The following is an 18,725-nucleotide window of genomic DNA, read 5'->3' as shown; positions in this document are numbered from 1 at the left end:
GGCTCAGGGTCCTGAGTTCAAGCCCCGTGTTGGGCCTACTTACATACGTACATAAAAACTTGTAAAAATTAATAAATGAAAAGACCGTAAAGGGAGAACGTTTGTAAGGCTGCGGCCTTCAGGCTGGACTCCCGTGTGGGCTGTCCTTGAGTCTGTCTGTGTTAGAGCTGCGAGCCGAGGTCTCTGTGGTGGCTTCAGGCTGTGGAGAGCCTTCACCCCATTCGATGTCGGGGAGCAAGGAGAGGTGGGGTGTGGGGTGCTGTGCCTGCTATGGAGATGGGTTTCCCCGAGGTGGTATGTTTCCTGGTGCCTGTGCCCCCTCACTGTTCCCAGCCATTTGGGTGTCCCAGGGCCTGGGGGTGCAGACTCAGGGTGGGGGGCTTATCCTCCTTTGTCATGAGGAATGTTGGCCCAGAGACATGGCTGGACCTGCCCCATCATGTGATCTCCATGAGGAGATTCAGAGACCCCAAGCCAGGCCTCCCGGCTCTCTCCCCAGCCCCATTTCTGCTGCTCGGAGTGTGACTGAGCCAGTGGCAAAGGCCGCCCTGGAGCTGGGCTCTGTATGGAAATAATGGGGCCACAGAGGGCAGGCGGGAGCAGGTGTCCTGCAGGGTCCGCCCCCCTCCCCCACCCCCACCTTGCCCCTCCGCATGGATGGCTCTGGGCAAAGGAGTTTTCTGCTGGGGACACACTTGTTCCTGATGGTGGGAGATGTGGCTGACACTCATGAGGCCTGTGACTGGGGGTCCGGCCACTCCGATTTTTAGTAATGGGGAGGTGGGTGGAGGTCTGTAGTGCCTCCCCAGACACCAGGGCCCCCAGCTTTGCCCAGGCCGTCGGAGGGGCTCTGGTTCCAGCCCCTGTGGTTCCTGTGGTCTGGCCGGCAGCAGGACCTGAGATGAAGGCACAGCTCTGGGGGTGGGGTGGGGGGGTGTGAGGGAGCAAGGAGCCGGGTGAGGCCCTTTCTCCCACTGCTCACCTGTGCAGAGCGGCTCCTTGCCCCAGGGGGCCGCCCCTGTGGGCCCCAGGCTTGGGCTGGGGGAGGCTGCGCGGGGAGAAGGTGGGGATTGGCTCTCCGCTGACGCCTTCCCTCTGGCATATGGCTCCTCCGCCTGCCGCAGGCCCTGCCAGCGGCTCCCCCTTCTCCATGGCAACTTAGCTCAGTGGTCCCAGTGGAGGAGAGAGAACCAATTCTCCCTCTTCCCTCCCTCCCTCTCCTCTCCCCACCTCTTCCTCCTGGCCTCCCTTCCTCCTGCGTCCCTGCCAGCCCCAGGCTCCTGCGTGTTGGCCGGCCGTCTGTCTGTCCCGGAACTTCCACACTCGGGGGCACCCCCTGGTCCAGGCCTGGGTTGCCAGCGGAGCTGCGAGCGGGGGGCGGCTCCCTGAGGCCGGCAGCATGGGGAGCCGGGCGGACCTCCGCAGACACGGGGGGGCTGTGGGACGAGCCCCGGCCCGGGTCGCTCCGGCTCTCACACTCTGTCCCCCCTCTTCCCCTTCCTTACATTTTCTTCCTGAAAGGTAATTTTCTGCGAAAACTGTCACAGCCTTAGGACGGGTTTATTAGCAAGAAAGGCTCATTCTGGTCACGTGGGCTGCTGGTTTTCTCTGAGTAGCTGGGATGGAGGGAGCTGGGGAGGGAGAGGCATGGCCTCCTCGCTGGCTGGGAGGGGGCTTGGCGGCACTGGGTGGGCGTGTGGTCCCTTGGGCGGCCCTGAGCAGCCTGGCTCCTGGCCCCTGGCCCTTGGGCCCGCTGCTATCTGTTACACTCCTGTTTTCCCATGTAATTGCCACACAGCATGGACAGTCTGCTTTCCTGGACCTGGTCTGGCTGGGGGAGGGCATGTGGTGAGGCATGCACGTGCACCCCACATGAGGCAGGGCTCCCAGTGGCCCTCGCGGGCGACGTGTCTCTGCCTGGTTCACTCTCAACTGGAAATGGAGCGTGGTGGGGGAATGTGCTGTCCCCGTAACCAAGGATCTCCGAGAGGATGGAGGAAGTGAGAAGCAGCTGCTGGCTGGTTCCTGGCAGCTCGGCCATCTGTTTGGGACAGTCCCTTGGCAGAGTTTGGTTCAGACAGGACTTGAAGACCACTGCCCAGTGGGTTGAATCCTGTCTTGTCTTCCCCACTTCCGGCCAGCCATGGTGCTCAGGATGGCTTTCCTGGTGGGAGCTGCTGAGGTCCCGGGGCGTTCTCCAGCTGTGTGCCCCATTGTGGGGAGGGTGGGGGACGGGCAGCTCCCCCCACCTTACCTCCTGCACAGCAGCGGGGGGCGAGCCTCCCATGGTCAGTAGAACATCTCTTACGTTGATGGGAAGTGAGGTGCAAAGGGAACAGATTTAGCACCTTAGAAGCCCCGGGCTGAATGGTGTCTAAGAAGCCGTCTGTGATCTCTAAATAGAAAACCAGCGAGCTCCAAGTGGCCCGTCTGACTCACAAGGAAGCTTCAAAGTTTGGTGCAGGTATGCGGGGAGACAGCTCAGGACTGAAGGGGGCGCCGGACACCCGGGTGGGAGGGTGCCTGAAATGGCAGCTGTGTGTCCTGGAGTCAGGCTCCCGGGCTCTGGGGGGATCATGTATTGTTTCGGGGTCTTCTCTGACAGATGCTCTAATAACAAATCAGCCTCGAAGGCGGCCCGAGACAGGGCTCCCCGTCTGGTTCTGGGGTTGGGCCTCTTCCAGCTACATTTGCACATCCCCCAAAGCCCTGTTTCTCCCAAGCTGCACTCCACCCTGAGTTCTGGGTGCTTCCCCTTGATAATCAGGCCGGTTCCTGTCGGGCTGGACGGGAAGAACGCTTCTGTGTCTGCAGACATCTGTGCTGTCCTGCTTTCCCTTCACTTTGAGCCTGGAGTCTATCATAGAGACCCTCCTGGCATCTGGGCGCTGTGCAGGCTTCTTAATGACATTACCCGTGTCTGGACTCTCCTTGGTTTGCTGTAAATTCTGATAAGTTTACGAGTTGAGTGACGGGGGGGGGGGGGGGGTGGGGGGGGGTGGGGGGGGTGTGTGTGTGCTGGTTTTGTTCGGTTTGCTTTTGGCTTGCTGGCTCAAGGCGTTATCTGATGTGACCCAAAAGAGGTCTGCCCCATGCATGGCGGCAATCCGCTCCCGTCTTTGCTGTCACCCTCCGCGGGAAGCTGGCCCCTTGTGCTGCAGCTGGGGTGACTCTGCCCCCCGCCCGGGGTCTTTCATGTGCATCTGGGGTGGGGGTTTGCTTTGGTGATGATACACATGTGTGTTCAGTCATCCCAGCAAGCCGAAAGTCAGAAGGATGGCAGAGTGGGGCTGGCATTGGAGGAGGGAAGCTGTGCTCTACCAACCTGCCTGCTTTCATCCAAAGTGAATCCCGAGTGCTCCGTGCCAGCCTCCCCCCTCGGGGCCCCCAGCACCAGGAGCCAGCCTCCTCCCTTAGTGTAATTTCACGTTGCACTGACTTACTTGAAAGCTTCTGTAAAGAGCTAGAGAGGGTGTGAGAGCAGGTCGGAGAGGTGGGGGCCCGGGCTGCCGATGGCTCCAGCCGGAGAAAGTGTGGAAAACTCATTCCAGGAAAAGTGGAATAATCACCCGTTGGCTGGCGTTCAGGCGGTGAGTGACTCTCTCTTCTTTAACTCCACGGGAGCACTGGGATCCAGGGAAGGGCTCGGTGGGAAGCCCGGTGGTTCAGGCAGATCTCACGAGGCTCTGGGAGGAAGATATGTTTTCTTCTTCCCCTGAGCGCTGGTGTCCACCACCCAGGCTGTCCCAGGCAGGACGGCAGCTCTCGCTCTGCGTCCGGGATTCTAGGACTCGGGACTATGTCCGCCCAGGAAGCTGAGCCGATGCCCTGGCCCAGCCCGGGGCCCAGTCTGCAGAAAGTCTGCTGGTGGTGGCTGCCGCTCTTCATGACACACATGGCTTCAGAAAGTGAACAGGAGAAAAGAAGCTCACGAGCATCCATAATCCTGACCTGTCTTGTGATGTCCCTCACACACGTGCGTGCACACACCCATACACATGCACGCATGCGGCCACAAGTGTGCTCACACCCCACACACACACACCCCGTACTCTCTGCACACACAGGCAGTCCCACATGCACACACACACTCCCACACATGCATGCACACCCACACCCACACTCACACACATGCACACTCGTACACACAGATCCGTCGTCCCCTTCTGCCATCAGGGCTGCACGGACCCCTGGGCATTCTACTGGTCACAGCGTGATCTCCTGTGCATGGCCCCTGGTGTCGGTAAGGTTGTGCGGCTCCCCTCTCATGCGCGGCTTTCCGGCTCTGTGTCTCATGTGCGTGAGACAGACCGTTATACCCACTTCTCCCAGCGCCCCCTTTCCCATGCCCCCGGGGCTGTGCTGTCGGACGCAACACAGACTGGCATGCTGATGTATGCAGGGAAAGCCCCTGGTTGCCGGCTTTGTATCCCGGGCCCCTGAGCGTCTCAGGCCAAAAAAAGGAGGTTGTCAGACTGCTAAGCGGCAGACATGCAGAGAGAGGCCCGGTGTGCGCACGCGTACCGCGCTCCGGAGTGTTCGTAGTTAGGATTGCTTGGTTTTGCTTCCCGTGTTCTCCCCAGTTCTGGTTCGTTTCTCAGAGCACAGTCTCAGCAGACTCTGCACCCTGCCCCCTTGCCAGCACACATCCCATCCAAGTTAACCATCTGCAGACGCGTTAGAAGTGCTCGGTGTGGTCCCATTCTACAAAGGAGCACGCTGAGTCTCCCAGGGGTGGAGTAATCCGCCTGGGGAAGTCAGAGCATGAACTCAAATCTCAGATTCAAATTCATTCATTCATTCACTGGGCCCTGTACCACTGGGCTTTGGGAGGAGGAAGAGTCCATCTATCCTACTTGTCTGAGGAAGAAAAGGGAAAAGAAAAGTGGAGAGCAGGCTCTGAAGGAGGCCACAGCCCAGGGCCTGTGTGGAGACCTCCTCACTGCCTGCCTCCCAGCCCTCCACTCTTGCCTGGAACTTGGGAGCCAACACTGCACCATCGGGACCCTCCGTTACCGGGTCTGGACCCGTTCTTTATTCTGCTTTCTTTTAAAAATGTTTCTGGCATCATCCCTTGATGGGGAAGACAGTCCGCAGAGAGGGGTCTGTCTGCTTTATGCTGAGAGCTTGCGTGCAGTGGCTTGATGTAGTAGGAGGGGCACTGCGCATCAGGAGACCGAGCCTCAGTTTCCCCCTTCTTCACATGCCTCAGCACGAAGAAGGGGGCTGCGAGGGTGCCTGGCAGGGTGGGATTGTGATCAGGCCCCGGGGCTTCGCAGAAGCATATGCCCGGATGGTTCCAAACAGACTGTAGGCGCGTCAATTCTGTGCAGAGAGATACACAGAGAGAGGGCTCACACGGTAAAGCATTTGGATTAAACAGTTGTGCCGGTGAGAAGGTATACGAAAGTTCTCACATTGTATTTGCAACTTCTCTGTAAGTTAAAAATTATGTGAAAGAAAAAAAAGACTTAGGCAATTTGAGGGCTTTTCCCCAAAGATGGACAGAATCAGGACTTAACCGAGGAGGGCTCGTACCTCAGAGACCCCACGAGAAGCCACATGGATAAGCTCGACGGCCGTGGGGAGAGGTGGCCACTGGGGTGAGATTTTTTAGGCCACGGCAGTCTCTCCAGAGGCAGCAGTCCTGGGTGCGAGGGCTTCCGAGATCAGGTTCCTCCCTGGGCTCCCTGATGGGGCACTAGGCTGATATGCCTTCCCCAGAACCACTGCCTGGTGGCCTGAGTCGTCTTCTGTAGGACACAGCCTGCTGCCTGCCCCAGGCCCAGAGAATATTGTTTGTAACTCTTGATGGTTTCTTGCTGGAGTGCTGGTTTGTCCTGTGGTTGCGAATGCATCTGTTATGGCAGCCTTGTGGCCCCTGGCTGCCTGGGCTCCTGGGAGCTCCTCACAGTGAGCAGCCACCCTCCGTCCTCAAGGCAGTCGTGGGGAGGGAGCACGAGATCCTCCCGCCAGTCCCGTCCCTGTTCCTTGCAACTTCCCCTGCCTCCATTATCCCCCTGACAAAGCCCAGCTTGGTGGGAGTGAATGAACCAGGCATCTGACATGCTCTGTTCAGTCCAACCGAGCAGCAGCTGCCCAGTGTGTGCCTCAGTTTCCCTACCTTGTTGCCCTAGCTGGAGGCGCTCTCCTCCCCAGGTCCCTATCACTTCTGTGCAGGCAGCCCAGAGGGTAGCAGGGAGGACAGGAGGAGACACCCCGGAGGAGCGCTGGGGTGTTGGGCCACCTCTAGCCTATCTCCCGCCTAGTGCCCGCCCAGCACTAGGGGAGAGCAGAGGTTGGAAGTGGGTCAGAAAACCCTGGAGAATTCCCTTGGCCTCTCTGAGCCTCGGTCTCTTGGTCTGTGCAACACAGTTCATGGCAGGGGCCCTCTGGAGACCCGGAAGAACAAGAGGACCGTGGCGGGGGGGGGGCAGTCTCATCTGCACCGGTGCCCTCGCTTGGCCTGTCCTTCTGAGCCCTTGTGTAAGCACTTCACAGCTTCCTAGGCATGAGCACACATTCTCGAGGCCTGTGGCTGTGACCGATGTCCGTCAGGGCTGTGGCAGCCTGTGCAGACAGGGACCCGGGGGACGGGCCACTTTAAGCTGCTCTCACCGCCTGGCTTCGTTGGCCCGCCGGACCCCTGCTCACCTGCTTGGCTGAGGCCTTCCTAAGACTCTGGGCTCCTGGCATGGGCAGATTGGGAGGTAGAGGCAGACGTGGGGTCGCAGGAAGAGCAAGGCTTGTCGGCCACGAGCTAGAAGGTGAGTCCTGGCTCTGTGACCTCCAGAAACTGCCAATCCCGGGAACCTTAGCTTCCCTCCGTGCAGAGCAGGGGTGCTGGGTGAGAACGTGAGACTGCACTAGCCTCGCCTACAGGAGTAGGGTGACAGGGTGACCGTCTTATAGGGCTCTCTTCCAGTGCAGGACTTAAAAATGGATTGCTTTCAAACGGCCGCTCCGTATCAAAGCCCGTCCTCTTAGGATCAGGGCCAGGCCAGCTGCTGTTTTTTGTGCTCCCCAGTGTTGGGCAGTCCGGGATTGCTGGCAGCCAGGGGGACCTTCTGTCGGGAGGCGTGGTCACTGAGCTGCCTGGGGCCTGGGAGCTGCCTGGGGCCTGGAAGATGTAGCCTGTGCTCTATCAGCCCCCTGAGCACACATGGCACACAGGATTGCTGATGGGGAAACCGAGGCATGAGGGTGTGTCCCAGCCGGAGCTGCTTATGGCTATAGTGCCCACAAAGAGAGCCAGGGCCAGAACTGATGCTCAGATCGCTGTCTAGCTGTCTGCCTTCCCAGGCCGGAGTCGGCACACTGGGCTTCTTGGTCAGGCTGGGCTGATGGGGAGAACAATAGAGATGCAGAGCTTTCCCGAGTGACCCAGGGCCATGCTGGGCTGGGTGGCTCCTGGAGGCAGGATGGAGTCAACCCTGCCCCCTCTCCCACTGGCCCGTGCCCCACTGCTCCCCATTTACAGCTATGGGGCCCATGCTAGGGACATGGTGATGGCCCTTCTGAGCAGTGCTGGCCTGAATCCTGGCCTTCTCTGGCCCAGCTTTTACTCCACCATCCACCCAGGTTGGGCTGATGCATGAGGGGGTATGTGGGTGCTGGGCCCTTAGGAGGGTCCCCTCCCACCCCCTGCAACTAGCCCAGGCCAGGCTGAAGAACCGGGTGGTCCCTGTGAGGTCACTTAGAAGGCAGGGCTCCGAGTGGCAGCCTTGCCTACAGCTTGAGGAAGAGGCTCTGCCTCTTCCTTGCCTTGGAGCAGAACCTTCCATCTGACGGGCAGCCCTACTCTCTGACCGCTTAGAGGTCGTAGGAACCACGAGTGGCAGCCAGCGGGAAGGCCTCCTGTCTCGGCCTGGCAAGTGCCACGTTCATCTGAGCTGCCCTGCCCGGGCGCTCCAGGAACCTGTTTGTGAAGAGAGGGCTTTTGGGGAACACCATCGAGCACCTGCCATGTGGGGGGTGTCCCCCAGGGCACAGAGCTGCTGCCACGATGGGCCTCAGGCCCTTGGAAACGGTCTAGCTCAAGCTTTCCCTGCCCCTGGGAAACAGACCTGCAAAAGCCAGGGTCCTCCCACAGCCCCACAGGGTATGACCAGGGTAGGACTTATGCCCCCAAGAGCGGTGGACTGTGCTGGGGGCCAGGCAGGAGGCTGGCCGAGGCTCTGGGCTCTGCCTGCCTGTCTCAGTGCAGCAGATGGGCCCGCCCCTGGGCCCTGTCTGGCTATCCTGTCCCCCTGTAGCATCTCCTGGCGGGCATTGCTGCCCAGGGCTGCCCGCTCCTCTCTAGTCGGTGAAACGTGGTGGCCGTGTTACTGCTGGTGTGCGGGGCTCATGCTGGGATGCGGCTTCGCAGTTTCCAGAGCGTGTTGCCTCCAGGTTTATTCTTGAGGCTCACCGTGGCCTTGTGAAATGGTCAAGGCAGGGGACCAGAGTCTTTTCTACGGAGGGACAGAGAGACAGAGGGAACTACCCGAGGTCAGCCAGCTGCTCTGGAGCTGAATTTGGACTCCATGTCATTTACCTAACAAATACTGGCTGGGCACCTGCCTCGGTTGAGAACTGCTCCGGCCAGGCCCCGGGAAGGCCACTGTGAGCGAGACATGGCCTGAGCTTGAAGGCAGAGCAGGCGGGACATTGAAGTCTCGGAAGGGCCAAATGGAGAGTCAGCGCCAGGAGCCTGGGCAGCCGACAAGCCCTCAGGGATCCCTTACCTGGAAGCAGGGCTCTTTGAGTCTGAATCAAAGGGCTCAGTCATCTGATTGCAGACCCAGAGGGACACCTGGAACCTAGGCCAGGTGTTCTCACCTCCGGTAGGCTTGCTGATATCATTGGGGAACGTGCATTGAATGCAGGATCTTGGTCTTCTCGTCCAGAGGTTCTGATTCTGGGAGGGGAGGGCTGGCCGTCTGCGCTTTGAACAAGCTTATTCAGTGTTTCTAAAGCAGCTCATCCCTGTCCGTGATCTGAGAAATGCTGGGCTGGGCTTCTCAGAGCCCCGCGAGATGGGATGGTCCTAACTTGTCCCTAGGCACAGTAGCAGCCACAGAGCTGCTGGCGTGCTGGGGCTTTCTAGATGCTGAATTGTCAGGGAAGCCTTGGCCAGCTTCTTACCTGCAGTGAGAGGTTCCTCCAGGATAGAGACCGGTAGGAGATGCTGAGCCAAGGTCAGGGTAGGGGTGGGGCACTTCTGTCAGAGAAACCTGCAATCCCTGGGTTGGGGCCTCACCCGGGGCGGTGGGGGAGACGGACTTCCGGCTGCTGGCTTAGGGCTGGTGCACCTAGGGCCCTAGAAAAGGCTGTCCAGGTGCAGTGTGGGGAAGCAGGGAAAACAGGGAGGCCAGTTGGCTGCATGTCCAGTGGCCGCTTCCCCTGAGTGTCTGCATTGTGGATGCAGAAGGGCTACTCACTGGCCCTCAACCACCCTGAGCTAGTTGGCTGCAGGCCTGGTGACAGCACAGTCACAGGCTTACTCCATCCTGCCCAAGTGCTGGTGTGGCCTCCCCACCAGGACATCATGGGTTCTTCTCCTGCACATGTGCAGAGCAGGGGGAAACTGGCTAACATCTGTGCGGTTGGCTTGGGCAGTGTCCTGCTTCCCAGTGCCATAGACCCCGTGTCCCGTCCCCTGGGGCTGCCATCACACTGGACTGCAGGCTGGACTGAGAGCAACGGAACTTGATCTCATACTTTTGGAGGTCAGAAAGCTGAACTCAAGGTGTCTGCAGGCCCATGTGCCTTCCAAAGACTCTAGGGGTGAATTCTCCCTTCTTGCAGCTTCTGATGGCCCCAGGTGTCCCTTGCCTTGTGGCTGCATCACTCTGATTCTGCCTTAGTGCACCCATGGCCAGCCCCTCTGTCTCTCCTCCTCTTCTCAAGGGACCCCATCACTGGATTGGCGGCTCACCTTAAATCCGAGATGATCTCATCTCGAGATCCTTAACTAATCATACCTGCAAAGATCCTGCTTCCTTCTAAGGTCACAGTCCGAGATTCCAGGTGGACAGGAATTTTCACTCAGCAGGCAGACTGTCACCAGATAAAGGCACATCTGTTGCACTGGCCAGGGGAGCAGCGGGCTGGCAGCTGATCCCAGAAACCAGATCTAGGGCTTCTAGCAGTCTCCGGGTCTGTTGTCAGCTAGGGCAGCTTTGCCTCTGTTAGGGGACTCAGAGAGCCCAGAGCAGGGGAGGTGGTGGCCGAGGGGTGTGCCATTTGGACACTTATTTTAAGGTGTCCTAGAGAGGAAAAGCAGAATGTGGCCCTGAAGTGCCAACTAGGACCCTAGGTTGAGTCCCCAGGAGGCCAACAGCACAGCATAGGGACTTCCTGGCAGGACCTTGTAGGCGATGAACATCCCATACTGGGAGGTGGTCTAGCAGCCCTCCAGGGTGGGCATTGCCGAGAGCAGCCCTATCCCTGAGAGCTCTGAGCCTGTGCTTGTCTCGGGGATGGATGGCCCCATCCAAAAGCTCAGGGACCTCCCCAAGGGCAGCTAAGGTGATGTGGCAGAGCCAGCCCCAGACCTCCAGACCCTCCCTCTGGCTGACTGGTGGGTTTGTAGGGTAGGGGCAAGGGATACCCCCCAGGACCGAGGTCATCAGCCCCCTCCTGCTGTCCACACAGAGCCCTCCACCTCTGCACCTGGGTCTCCCCTCCCCTTGCTCTGTCTTCTGGCTCAGCATCCTGCCGGCCTCCCCCAGGAGCCTCCCCCAGGGTGCTCACACCCAGGGGCTTTAAAGTTTTGTTTTGTTTGTAAGTTTCATATAACATAAAACTAACCCTTTTATTTTTATATATTTTTTAAGATTTTATTTATTTATTTGGCAGAGAGAGAGAGAGAGAGAGAGAATGAGAGCAGGAACACGAGCAGGGGGGAGAGGGTGAGGGAAAGTAGGCTTTCTGCCAAGCAGGGAGCCTGATGCGGGGATCCATCCCAGGACCCTGAGATCATGTCCTGAGGCAAAGGCAGATGCTTAACGACTAAGCACCCAGGCGCCCAGAATTAACTCTTTTAAAGTGAGCAGTTCAGTAACATTTAGTACATTCATGATGGTGAGCAAATAGCACCTCTGTGTAGTTCCAGAACATTTTTATCACCCTGAAAGGAGACCCCCATATCCAACTCTAGAGTCCCCCCTCCCAATCGCGATAAAATATATGTAACAGAGTGTAACCATTTTAACTACCTGTAAGTGTCCAGTTAAGTGGCATCAGGCACGTTCCCCTTGGGCAGCCATCCCCACCGTCATCTCTGCTTCTCGTTGCTGTCTCCACACTGACACTCTGTCCCCACGAAACACTGACCTCTCCCTCCCATAGCCCCTGGCACCCCGGCCGGCTTTCCGTCCCCGTGAACGTGCCTTGCGTATGTGCGTGGGGTCCCGCAGCAGCTGTCCCTCCCAACTGGGTCCTGTCACTCAGCACAGCGTCTTCCATGCTCATCCACGGCGCAGCAGAAAGCAGAGGCTCCTTCCCTGCGCAGGAGGAGTAACGCTCCGGCGTGTGGATGGACCATATTCGCGTACCGGTTCTCCCACAGTGCACGCTTGGCTTGCTTCCGTCTTCTGGCTATTGTGACTCCAACCCTGGGATTTTTAGAGTCGAGTGAGAACAAGTGCGGGGCCAGGGGTCAGACTGGGCTCTTCACATCTCCAGTACACATGCCCCTCCCCTTTAACCTGTAATCAGCTTGGGCCCCAGGGGAAGATTCCAGAATGCTCCCCCCGCAACACACACCTGTGTATTCCTCTCCGAGCCACACTGCTTTTGCTGCCCATCAGCTCATATTTTTTTCCCCCGAAAGACCGGGTCACAGCATGCTGCAAACCTCAGCCCTCACTGGAGGCTGCTGGCCTCCTGAAATTCTGACTTTCCAGGTGACCTTGGGCATGTCTGTCCTCTGAGCCCTTGTCTCTCATCTGCAGGTGATCTGAGACAAGGGACTCACATGGTGACTTGGGTCAGCTACTCACAAGGTGCCGGGCTCCTCAGAAATGCTGCCAGATGACTGTTCCTGTATTTGGTCCTGCTGTCTCTACTGCCAGCCCCGTCCCCCGGTGTACCCCGTCCACAGGTGTTTGCTGAGCACCTGTTTTGGGCAGAACGGGGGTCATGGGGAGCTGCCCAGCTGAGGCGGCTTTAAGCAGCCCAGAGGGATGACCGGACATGTCAGGGAGGAGGACAGGTGTCACCCTTCGTGTACACATCCCCAGGGTCCCAGCGTTGTCTCATTTAATCCCACCTACCCCTGTCGGGTGGGCGATCGGGTAAACTGAGGCCTGAAGGGGTTGAACGACTTCCTTGAAGATGAAGCTTGAATTGGAACTTGGTCTGTCTGGTTCCAAAACTAGTCTTTCCCACTGCACCTTGTGGCTTCCAACTAGCCTTGTTTGTTTCCTGCTGCCTTCCCCCACCCCCAGGGTGGGAGGACTGTGCGTGCCCCCGCCGTCCTCCACCTCCCCCGTTCCTGCTGTTCCGCTCGGGGCTGTTCAGCGCCTCCTCACTTCCCACCCTGTTGACACGGGCTGTTGCTGGGTTGGTTTTGTTTTTGACCTAGTCAGCCTGGCAGGGAAGTGGCGGGCTGTGTGCAGAGCTTCCCGAAATAGCCCCAGGCTCCCTGCCAGTGATAGAAGAGCCAGACTGTGTGCGATGGTCTTGGGCCAGTAGAGGATGACTCCGTTTCCCGCACCTAGCCACCCGCCCTTCTTCTTGCCCTCCCCTTGGACTCCTCTGCCCAGGTCACTAAATGCCACTTCCCACACTGTGCCCCCTTAAGGGGTTTATGGCCCCAGAGTGCCGGGAGGCCAGGTGTGGTTGGGATAGCCTGGGACCTGGGATCAGGGACTCTCATTTCCTCCCCTGTGACTGACTTGCCCAAGTCCCAGGTACTCCCTTGGCTTTAGTCCTCCCTTTGGAAGTGGGGAAGGCACATCTGTACACCCCCCTGGTCTTATCATGGGGATGAGTGAGAGAGGGGGGGCTGGGCGCCCAAACAGGCAGTGGGAAGGTTTGTAATAACGATCTCAGTGAGTCACTTCTTCTGAGCCCAACTGTTTGGAGCGTGAGGACATAGTTCAAAGGGAAGCGTTCCGTTAGCAGGTGGTTCCAAGACCGTGCCGCGCCACAGCAATCACGGCAGCCGTGACCCTGTCTTGAGTGTTGGGTGCTGGGCATTTTATGTTTCACTGTCCCTTTGTCTGTTCCCCCTCAACTGAGCGTACATGGCATTGGACCTGGTTTTATAAGCATGAAAACTAAGGGTCAGAGGGGTGCCTTGGGAACACAGTCAGTTGAGTGTACAACTCTTGGTTTCGGCTCAGGTCGTGATCTCAGTGTCGTGAGTGCATCAGAGTCTGTGCTCAGTGGGGAGTGTGCTTGAGGTTCTCTCTCTCCCTCTCTCTCTGCCCCCACCTCTAAAAATAAATAAATAAGTCTTTAAAATGAACAAAACAAAACTGAGAGACAGAGATTTTTAGTAACTTGCTAAGACCAGGTAAAAGGGGGAGCCGTGATAGGAGCCCTGTTCTGGCTTCAGAACCCATGTTCCGTCCGATGTCACGCCCCCTCTTCCAGGGTAAACTCATCCCTGCTCTAGGCTCTTCTTTCCCGACCCTGAGCCCTGTCCTTTGGGGATCCCCTCGGCAGCCGGAGCAGCCAGAAGTTTCTGTGTGTATTCATATGGAAAACCCGATGCAGGACAGAAACCCACAAGGGACTTCCTCAAAAGAGAGCCCTGGGGAGGTGGGGGCATCTCTGGGACTGAAAAACTGCCCAGTTAGAGCAGCTCTTTTCATACTGGACACTGAGGCAACAGAAGAGTCAGCAAGCATTTTGCAATTACTGTCATGCACCAAGTCCTTGGGGGCACCTGCATGTGCCCTCCAAAACCTGGGGAGGCCCCATTATTTAGACTTGGCAGGTGAAGAAAGGCAGCTCAGTGAGGAGGTCAGGCCACCCTTCTGAGGCCACCAGCTCCTGCATGGCAGGACCAGGACTAGACCCCAGTCTATCTGGTGCTCTTGCTGCCCTGCTGAATCCAGAGAATAGGAAGCCCGTGGCTGCCACGGGCTCCTCCCCCTTGCCCCTTCCTCCTCTGGTCCAGGTGCAGGTCTGGACACACATGTGGCTCAGCAGCGTAGGCAGGGCTTGGCCCGAGCAGGTGTCTGCGGCTGCCTAGGGCTGGGTTCCGTCCCCAGAGTAGGGCTCCCAGCCCTGTTTGCTGGTGCGATTGTGTTTACACACATTTCTCTGTGTGTTTATGTGTGAGCGCAAAGCTGTCTTTGGTTTGTGACCAATCCTGCACTGCATGCCCCGGGGTCGGGGCCTGGCAAGTTTGTAGGGGCAGGGTGTCTATGATGCGCATCGTCTGGACTACATGGGCTGTGGGATGAACCAGGCCCGACACACAGTTGTTTCCTGGGGAAGAGATGCCGAATTGCAGAGCCATAATTCCCTAGCCTCGATTCCAGAATCCCGCAAGCTCAGAAAACCAAATGGTTTTTCATAACTCATTTGGCAGCAAAATTCCGCCCGAACCAAGGTGAGGCTATTTATAGTCCAAGTGAAGCTATTTATAACCTCAGCGCAGTCTACGTCCACGAAGTCCCCTGCAGAAATGTCAGTGTATCTGATTATCGGGTCCCTCTGAGCAAAGCAGCGTCACCCATCAAAATGCAGGGGGCCCTGAATTCTGAACTACATCAGGCCCCGAGGGTAACTCCTCTCCTTTTAGCCTTCCGCAGATAGCCTCGGCTCCTAGGCGCTTCCCTGGGATTCCTGGAGCTGAGGGAGGGTGTTGCCCTAAGTGCCTGCAAGACCCCTGCATCTCCCAGCCCCGCAGCCCCCGCCACCGGCCGCATCCAGCAGCTAGGTGCTCCTAATATCGCCGTGAGGGACGAACTACATGTTCAACTGCCAGGCACAGCGTGGCCCGCACTCCACACTGACGTCTGACCCCCTTGCTGGAGGTATTGCCCCCTCTCTTTACGGAGGAGCACAGGGAGGCTCAGTTCTAAGTGTCATGTCTAAGGACAGAGGTGAGAAGGCAAGTGCCTCTCCGGGAGGGAGTCTAGGGACACAGCAACATGTCTCCCTGGATTTGCAGCCAAAGCATGTTGAAATGGGGAGGGAGGAAGCAGATGGGGACCCAGGTGCCCGCGCAGGGTGGGTAGGCAGATGTGAGTCAGGCCCCTCCTTTGGTCGGGAGGAAGGAGGGGGAGAGCAGGAGCCCCTCTTCTGCTGCAGAGCCTCCCACGGGGGCCCCCCCACCCACCTTCCGCTATAATTCCTGCTTCTCAGACAGTCAGTCCCCTTTGTGAGAGCACCTGCGCCGCCTCCCCACCTGGTCTGTTGCCGACAGCTGGCCACCGATGGCGCTGGATCTGCTCCCACCCCTGGGTCTTGTCTGCAGGGCTCACAGAAACCCCAGGCACTCAGAGAGGGGGGAAACTTTGCCTAAATCCCATCTGCCCACTGTTCTTGGGGCCACCTCCCCCGCAACCTTCAGGGGCTCCCTCGTATCTGGTCTTTGGCGGGCTCTGAAGTCCCAAGGGGCCTGGCTCCCTGGTGTGCAAGCTCTTTCCCGCTCGTCTCCTGTCAGTCATCCTGGGACGACCCAGGGACGCCTTGCCACCTGCCACGGAGTCTTGCCTTGGAGCCTTTGCTCAGCCTCTCAGCCACTGGAGTGCCTCCCCAGCTCCCACCGGAGGCACCCCTGCCCTGCAGGGCCATGCTGCCATGAGAGAGCGCTCCTTATGACCATATGACAGGGGCCCCACATCGACAGAGCCATCAGTGAACAGGCCTTATTAGGGCAGGGGCCTAGCGTGGTCCATACCTCAGCATGAGCCCTGCCAGTAGGGTCTTTCTTGCTGGCCCTTTCTGGGTCAGAAAGTTTCCCAGAGCTGCCATGGGCTTAAAAAAGACAGCTGGGGCACACTGTAGAGACCTTTGGCTGGAGAGGGCCAGGACTCTTGGCTGCAGTTCCGGCTCTGCCCTCAGTCCCTAGAGGGAGGGGAGGGATGGATGGATCCCTGGGTGCGCAGATGGACACGTGGACACACGTGTGGACAGATGGATGCGTGAGTGTTGCATGGTCTTGGGCATGCGTGGGTGCATGGACGGACAGAGACACTGGTGGATAGATGCATGGACGGATGGATCAGCTCCGTCGGTCCCGGCCTTAATTTCCCATCTGTACAATGATAACGTTGGGTTGCAAGTTCTCCTTCAGTTTCTGGGTTCTGCAATTCCGTCTGCATCAGCCTAGCACCCTTAAGACCCCTGCCCCACCCTGGGCACCTCTAAAGAATGCCACACCTGTGCCCAGGGACTCAGGAACCCTTTCTCGGCTCTGCTTTCTGCTTGCCCTGGGTGTGCCCTGGGCCTCGCAGCCCTAGCCTTCAGCCTCTGCCCGTTGTGTGCTGTCTGGACACTGCACTGTGTCCACACAGCTCTCCAGCTGCAGGTGCGGCCGGGCTTTCCCCGACCTCTGGTTTTGACAGAGCCCTTTGTTTATCTGCTGGAGGGCTGGGTGTCTGTTCGGAAGGAGCAGAGAGGGTCGGGTGGGTGGAAGTGTGCTCATGTGGAAGGGAAGAGCGCCCCCTGAAGTTGGGCAGCCCTGTGGTGGCAGCAGGCCCTGGGGTCCACAGCAGACATACGGCCCTGTCCCTCCAAGAGCTCGTGGCTTTGTGGGGTAGCAGTGTGCACAGTAACACACCCCCTCCGTGCACAGAGAGCCTGGCAGACGGGATGGCAGCTGTGGCCAAGGAGGCTGTGGGCCAGGGACCGCTTTATCAAAGGCAGATGTGGTTGGGGCTCGGCTCCCTAGGCAGGGTGTCCCTGCGGAGGCGGGGACCCAGATGGTGGCAGCAAGCGCCGGCACCGAGACCGGCCAGGGACCTCGACGCACGCGGTTGCCTGGCCTTCAGTTCCTGCAGGAGCTTCAGCTTCGGGATAAGGAGCCTGGGGTTCTTTGGTGAATACAGTTGAATTCTTGAAGGTCTTTAAGCAGAAAAGGGACCAGTCAGTTCTCCTTTCTTACAGTCTGTAAAGAAACAAAGGTTGAGTCGGAAAACTCCCCCTGACTGGCGTGCTGAGCCCTCACGGCCTCGTGGTTGGGATAAGGAGCTGGCATGCTGGCTCACTGAGAAAGGGGCGGCTGCCAGGACACACTGGACAAAGAAGGGAAACTGATTAACTGAAGTTTCACCTGACTTTTCTTTTTTTCTGGGAGAATTTTTTTTTTTGGAGATGTAATTCATGTAACATAAAACTGTGTTAACAGTTCTGCTGCATTTAGTACATGCACAATATATTAGACTGTGGTCATGTGACTGCCCCCTCTGTCTATTCCAGAACATTCTCCTCACCCCAAAAGGAAACCCTGAAACCATTAGCAGTCACTCCCCATCTCCCCACGCCCAAGCCCTGGCAGCCGCTGATCTGATTTCTTTCTCCACGGATATGCTGGTTCCACATCATCACGTCACGGGAGTCACACACACACACCCAGTGCCAGGGGCCTTTTGGGCTGACTTTGGTTCTGCTTTGCCCTCCCCCCACCCCATCCCTAAGCTCACCTGTACTTTGTTCTGTGCAACCCCCAGGCCAGCCCGGTGTCCATCCTGGCTGTAGCTCCCAGCCTCGCACCAACCCGCGAGGGAAGCCCAGGCGGATTCCATCAGTAAGCCGGTCAGCAGTAAGCTAAAGAAGCAGTTCTTCTGCCCTCACGGGGCATGGATTCCGTGGAGGGCTGTGATGCTGGGAGAGTAACCCCCCCCCGCCCGACCCAGCAGAGAGCACAGACCCAGCTCTAGAAGCCACAGTGCTGTAGGTCACAGCCGGGGCCCAGGCAGCTTCCCTCCTGGCCTGATCTGTGCCCACCACTCTGTCTGGTAGATCCTCTTCCAGGACTCAGGCTAAGTGGCTCACTGGCCACTGTATAATGAACCACAGGGGAGGTGGCTCATTGACTCACCGCCCCCCCCCCAGGACTGGTCCTTGGAAGATCCCCCAGAAATGACCCCAAGTACTGTCTCTCTGACCATTCGGAAACACTGGGGTTCTTTGTGTCCTGCCACGCGCCTTGGCCAGCCTTCTCCCTGCCCAGAATCCCTGACCGCCGCTTGCCAAGGGTTTCCAGAGGTCTGCAGAGTGCCTCATGGTATGTGTGCCCAGCACTGAGAGAGCCGGCCGTGGGCCCTGCCCTTGCACCTTGCGGTTTGGGCCCGGACAGTGGGAATGGTGTGGGAACAGAAGGTGAGGCGCTTGTCGGAGGGACCCTGGGCGCCCCAGCTTCTCCTGGAGTGGTCAGGGAGGGCTCACAGAGTGGGAGCTGTTGAGGCGAAGTCTTTTAGGACACTTTGGGGGTTTGCCACGTAGACCAGGTGGGGAAGGGCTTTTTTGACAGAAGGAGCAGCAAGTGTGAATCACAGCAAATGCTTTAGGCGACAGTGAGGGATCCCCCGCCGCGTGCCAGACACTAGGGACCGGGTAGGAGATGTGAGCACTGCCCTCGAGGGCTTCAATGCTGGGGTGCTGAGGGGTGCAGAGCGGGAAGCTGCCTGTGGCATGGCTTTAGGGAAGACAGCGAGAAGGCCGAATGGAGCCGGAGAGTCAGGCTGGCCAGGTGGGAGGGCCAGAGAGGTCATGGGCAGAATACAAGGGCCTTGAGGATGTTCTGGGAGCAGGACCCCGGACCCTGGAGGGAG

At 58.4% G+C, this 18,725-nt stretch overlaps 1 protein-coding gene and 1 long non-coding RNA gene across 14 annotated transcripts in view; one reads left to right on the top strand and one right to left on the bottom strand.

The window, feature by feature from the left end:
- PITPNM2 (phosphatidylinositol transfer protein membrane associated 2) overlaps positions 1-18,725 on the top strand; it is a 133,486-nt gene that overhangs the window by 58,059 nt on the left and 56,702 nt on the right. Inside the window, exon 1 of one of the 13 annotated variants that reach the window (XM_046024890.1) lies at positions 1,299-1,521. The exons of the other annotated variants lie outside the window; for them this stretch is intronic. The gene's annotated coding sequence lies outside the window, so the exon portion shown is untranslated. Of the gene's footprint in view, positions 1-1,298; positions 1,522-18,725 lie in introns of those variants that run through there. 13 annotated transcript variants of the gene reach the window in all.
- Positions 11,393-12,395, bottom strand: LOC123954141. The gene is made up of 3 exons (XR_006821039.1): positions 12,261-12,395; positions 11,988-12,103; positions 11,393-11,600 (listed from the first exon to the last, which is right to left on the bottom strand). It is a non-coding gene; the product is annotated as an uncharacterized LOC123954141 (long non-coding RNA).

This window comes from Meles meles, chromosome 12, assembly GCF_922984935.1.
Source record: "Meles meles chromosome 12, mMelMel3.1 paternal haplotype, whole genome shotgun sequence".
NCBI lineage: Eukaryota > Metazoa > Chordata > Mammalia > Carnivora > Mustelidae > Meles > Meles meles.
This window is presented reverse-complemented; position numbering and strand designations above follow the sequence as displayed.